Below are 6325 nucleotides of genomic sequence, written 5' to 3'. Positions count from 1 at the left end.
TATGGTATTCAATTACAGAAATAATATGGTCAAACATTCAGGATAGGCAGGCATACTTAAACTCACATGCAAAATCTAACGACATATCCGAAAATTCGATTATGATGCATTATGTATTTAGAGATTACAACTTGGAAGCATAAAACAATAGTGATGCGCAAACCTGTTGCAACTAAGCTGCTATGTTGAAGAGACTGATCGCTTTTGGTATCGGGTGGAGTTGGACGGCGGTAACTTCGGTGCGGATGAGCGGCCGTCAGGGTTTCTTTACTTCGACCTCTCTGGACTAGTCTTTAGGGTTTCTATGCCAGGGTTTCCGTCCGTCTTCGTCTGTTTTTCTTCTCCCCTTTCATTACTGAAGCTTGGCTATTTATAATGATCTTGTTGTGACCTAATGGGCTCAGAATGAAGCCCAGAAATTCTGATATTCGCAAGCTTCGCTAGGCGAAGGAGTTGCTCGCCTAGCGAGCAAGCTAGTTTGGGCTTTTACTGGATCTGATGCTTCGCTGGGGCGAGTGTCATAACGAAGTGTTTGCTAGGCGAAGGAATTACTCGCCTAGTGAGCAGGCTAGTTTGGACCATTTTCCGAATTGGGCCATTTGTGAGCTGGGTCTTGGTTCCTTTACGGTCAATGTCTTGGAAAACAAGTTGGAGTGCCTTAGAAATGCCTTGTTATATTAACGGGCAAATTTTGGGGTATGACAGTTGCCCTTGTTCAATATTCTTGAACCGAGAGAGTTAGAATGGTATGTGCGCCATTCGTGGTCTGGAGGTGGAAGATTATTGAACACTAAAATGCCCCAAAAATTTGCGCTTGTCAACCAGGAGCTAGTCTCGATGGAGATGGGCTTAAAGATGCCATCCAGGGAATTTGATGATGAGAACTTCAGAGTGCGTCGTACATTAGACGATATCTGAAGACATGGATGTTGTACCGAGTCATACGATAGACCGTATAGTGAGTCATCCATTATGCTGTCGACTTTGCTGGGGAGTCAGAGTGTGTTACACGCTGCTGGGGATAAGGGATCAGAATGGATCATACACTAGATCACATCTGAATAGCAGAGTGAGTTGTCTGTTAGGCGGATGACTTCACTAGGGATGAAAGATCAGAATGGATCGTATGCTAGATCGTATCTGAATTGCAGAATGAGCCGTCCATTAGGCTGTATCTGAGGAAGGTAGAATTAGAATAGATCGTTCGCTAGATCGTATCCGAGTTGAAGACCCAAAGGGGTCGTACGTTAGGCCGTATGGGAGTTGCGGAATGAGTTGTCCATTAGGCCGGTGACTCCGCTGGGGAGGAAATACCAGACTGAATCGTACGCTAGACTGTATCCGAGTTGCAGAATGGGCTGTCCATTAGGCAGTATCTGAGAGGGGTAGTCGTATGCTAGGCTACACGTCAGAATGCACCGTACACTAGGTAGCATCTGAGGAGCTGAAGGTCTAACTGGGTCGTACATTAGACCGTATTTGAGCAGAATGAAGGTCAGAAGGGATCGTACGTTAGATCGCATCTGAGTTGAAGGAGTCATATGTTGAGCTGAATCCGAATGAACCGTACGCTAGGCTATATCTGATCGTATTTGTAGATGCTGTATTTGCAATAAATGGTCGGGATGGGCTTAAAGATACCATCCTTTAGGAGGATAATTAACCTGAAAAATAAAGTTAGCTTCATGCCATGTCATGATGCCTGAGATGTTTTATGCTTTCGACAATAAATGCGAACAATGTATGCCTGTGCATGCTATGAAACGGTGTAATGTATATGATGCGGAATGAAATAAATGTGAACATTATACGCAGGTATGTGACGTGAAATGATGTAATGAATGCACTATGCGTCTGAAACGTTCTTCCAGGAGACTCTACTGGGGAAATAAATCTCAGTCTTCTGATCGGAGGTATTTGTATTGATGACCCTTTCTTAGCTGAGGATACTTGATTTCTGTCTGATGGCGGAAAACACTCAACAGAGCCCGACTGGGGATGGAAGAGATGACCAGTTTGTCTGGAGATGCCAACCTCTTCTGGGAAATAGCTGGTTCTTGTTGGGGAATAGAATTAGCAACGGATTCATTGGGAAGCGTGATTAGACCTTCTCCTCGATCCTGAAGTCGTGTAGTAATTGCTATTGCTATTCTAGGCATGCATTTTTGTAAACATTGATCGTATTCAAATGCATAAATCAATTCAAATTAAATCAATGGACGTTTATGCAAGCAAAGCAGAGGAAGTAAGACAACAACATTTTTTCGAAATAAAATTGTATTGATTTTGAAAGGGGGCCTATAAATAGGCAATTTGTGTACAAGGAGACAGAAATCCTAGTAAGAGGAAATTGTCAGGAAAACAGAGAGAAAGCTATGCAGAAAAAGTCCTATCGATTCTAATTCCACTACTGTCATTATGTCTTCAAGCCTCTCATCTCCTGCTGTCGGATAGAAGTGATTGGCTTGTTCAGTCCCTTTGACCTGGTTGAAGCTGACAGAGAACGGGACATAGTTATATGCTTTAATCCCTAATTTTTGCTTGGACCGCCTTTTCAGGTTTTCAGTCCACCAGGATGCCCTTTTTTGCCCAAGCCGCCTTTTCAGGTTTTCGACTTGCCGGGTGTACGTCTTTATATGTTTATCCCTAATTTTTGCCCGAACCCTTTTGGTTCGCCGGGATGCCCTTACTTTTGCCTAGGTACGTCGACCTAGCGGGTCTCTTTTATGCGTAGTATTTTTTAACTATGTCCGCGTTCACAGGCTGCGGGAAGTCTTCGCCATCCATTGTAGTAAGTATCATGGCTCCACCAGAGAATACTTTCTTAACCACAAATGGCCCTTCGTATGTGGGAGTCCACTTGCCTCTGGGATCACCTTGTGGTAGAATGATACGCTTGATCACCAAATCACCAATTTGATACACCTGTCTCTTGACTCTTTTGTTAAATGCCTGGGTCATGCGCTTCTGATATATCTGCCCATGACAAACAGCCGCAAGTCTCTTCTAATCAATCAAATTTATCTGATCGAGTCGAGTCCGAATCCATTCATCTTCATCTAAGCCCGCCTCTTTCATGATTCTTAGAGAGGGAATCTGAACTTCCACCGGTAAAACGGCTTCCATTCCGTAGACTAAAGAGAAAGGAGTTGCCCCTGTCGAAGTGCGTACTGAAGTGCGATAACCATGAAGAGCGAATGGTAACATCTCATGCCAGTCTTTGTACGTTACTGTCATCTTTTGTATGATCTTCTTGATATTCTTATTAGCAGCCTCCACGGCGCCATTCATTTTTGGCCGGTACGGAGAAAAGTTATGGTGTTTTATCTTGAACTGCATGCAGAGTTCAGTTTAGTACCATTATCAGTGATAACTCTTTCAGGAGACAGCAGGTTTCTCAAATGGATATTTGATAGAATCCATCTTAGAAGTCAATAAAGTGGTATGATTCAACATATACTGTCTTAGTCGGCGAGCAGCCCAAGCCAAAGCACATCAAGCTTTCTCGAGCTGCGAGTATCTTGTTTCACAGTCGGTACCTTTTGCTAAGGTAGTATATGGCATGTTCTTTTTGACCAGACTCGTCATGTTGCCCCAACACACACCCCATTGAACTTTCTAACACGGTCAAATACATGATTAGAGGTCTTCCTTCAACTGGTGGCATCAGGATCGGAGGTTCCTGGAGATACTTCTTGGTTTTGTCAAAAGCTTCTTGACATTCATCATTCCATATCATCTCTTGATTCTTCCTCAGTAGTTTGAAGATGGGTTTGCAGGTATCAGTCAAATGGGAGATAAACCGGGCGATGTAATTCAAACGTCCCAAGAAACCTCTGACTTCCTTATCTGTACGGGGCACTGGCATTTCTTGGATAGCTCTCACCTTAGCCGGGTCGACCTCAATTCCTTTACCACTGACAATAAATCCCAAGAGTTTACCGGATCTTACTCCGAAGGTGCATTTGTTCGGATTCAATCTCAGCTTGTATTTCTTCAACCTCTCAAACAATTTGTATAAATGATCGAGATGTTCTTCTTCAGTATGAGATCTGGCTATCATGTCATCCACATATACCTCTATTTCATGATGAATCATATCATGGAACAAAACCACCATAGCGCGCTGGTACGTTGCCCCGACGTTCTTTAAACCGAATGGCATTACTTTATAACAGAACGTGCCCCATTGCGTTACAAACGTAGTTTTCTCCATGTCCTCATGCGCCATCTTAATCTGGTTATAACCTGAGAATCCATCCATGAATGAGAATACCTTGTGTTGAGCGGTGTTATCTACCAGAACATCAATGTGCGGAAGTGGAAAGTCGTCTTTGGGACTCGCTTTATTCAAATTTCTGTAGTCTACACACATTCGCACCTTACCATCCTTCTTCGGCACTGGTACCACATTAGCAACCCATTGAGGATAAGAAGTAACGGCTAGAAAACCGGCATTGAATTGTTTCATAACCTCGGCTTTGATTTTCTCAGACATTTCAGGACGCATGCGGCGAACCTTTTGCTTGACAGGCCGACAATCTTCCTTCGTTGGCAAACGATGCACTACTATGTCAGTATCCAATCCGGGCATGTCTTCATAAGACCACGCGAAAATCTCTACATAGTCATGTAACATCTGAATCAATCTTTCTTTGACACTGTTCTCCAAGCCTGCTCCTATTTTGACTTCTTTTCTGTCTACTTCAGTACCTAGATTTACAGTTTCGATTGTCTCCTCATGCGGTTGTATAGTCCTTTCTTCTTGCAGTAACAGTCTGGCAAGTTCTCCAGGTACTTCACAATCTTCCTCACTTCCATCCTCGGCTTGGTAGATCGGATTTTCAAAGTCATAATGAACAGTAGTAGAACTATTATCAACAGGATCCAGGGTGGGTATGGATCTGCAATTCGTTACGTGAGTGTGTGTAAGAAAACATAGCTTTTTTGGAAGATGACAGGAAAGATAAAGAGCGCAATATTTGAATGCAAAACGTCCATTGATTTATTGAATATGAATATGCTTATGAAATGACAAACCCTTAACAAATTAGCTATTGTGCCCCGGGCATAGACACAATGCTTTAAGAAGTTCAATTATAAACATTAAAATTAAAAAATTTGCAACACTAAAACAGACAATAACAATTACTCCTGACTAAAGGAAATCGGGATAGTGTCTTCAGCCTTCCAATTATTGAGTCCGTCGCCAATTGTTGGGAAAATCCAGCTATCCAGGTCGCAATCGCTATCAGCATCTTCTACAGCATTGATTTGATCTTTGACCCTCTTTTCAGAGTTAAATCCCAGACCAGATTTATCAGACTTGTAAGGTATGTTGATCAGTTGACCCCAACCAGTACGAACACCATTTTCGACCACAGCTTGAGCGTCTTTCAGAGAAATCATGGCAGGAGGAGCTCGAATAACCTCGGGCACAAGGGGAGTTGGCTTATGGACAGGGCTGGGCGGAGGAACCACTTCAAATGACTGAGACGGAGTCTCGAAGAATTCACCATCCATCTCAATGTATCTGAAGGTATGCACACTACTGACGATATACTCCTCTTCCCCGCACACAGTAACGATCTTACCCTCTACTGGATACCTCAGCTTTTGATGGAGAGACGAAGCTACAGCACCTGCCCCATGAATCCAAGGGCGTCCCAGCAAGCAAGAATAGGCAGGACGAATGTTCATTACATGAAAGGTAGTGCTGAAGACTTGAGGGCCTATCTTGACAGGGAGGATTACTTCACCATGGACGACACTTTTTGCACCGTCGTACGCACACACCACAGTATCGCTAGGTTTCAATTCGATGCTCTTACAATCAAGCTTATCGAGCACAGCTGTCGGCAGCACATTCAAAGAAGAGCCATTATCGATCAACACATGAGCCAAGGTGGTCCCCCTACGTTCAATGGAGATGTGCAGAGCTTTGTTGTGATTCTTTCTTGCTGGTGTCAGATCAGCGTCGGAAAAGCCGAGGCCGTTGTCAATAGCCAAGTGGGCAACATAATTTTCGAACTGATCAACAGAGGTTTCCTATGGTACATGAGCAGTCTTCAAGAATTTTATCAAGGCATTGGCATGAGATTCAGAAGATAACAACAAGGATAACATCGAGATTTTAGATGGAGTATGCCCCAGCTGTTCTACCACATCAAAATCACTCTTGCGGATGATTTTTAGCACTTCTTCCATTTCCTGTTTGGCAACATCCTCAGTAGTAACTTCGACTGATGTTTCTGACTGAGAAGGGTTGACTGGTTCCTTTCCTCGGTTTTCGGGAACTGGAGGTGAGATCTCTGGAGAGAAGATC

Source organism: Lathyrus oleraceus, chromosome 3 (genome assembly GCF_024323335.1).
Source record: "Lathyrus oleraceus cultivar Zhongwan6 chromosome 3, CAAS_Psat_ZW6_1.0, whole genome shotgun sequence".
Taxonomy (NCBI): Eukaryota; Viridiplantae; Streptophyta; class Magnoliopsida; order Fabales; family Fabaceae; genus Lathyrus; species Lathyrus oleraceus.
The sequence above is the reverse complement of the archived record's forward strand: the minus strand, read 5'-3'. Positions refer to the sequence as shown.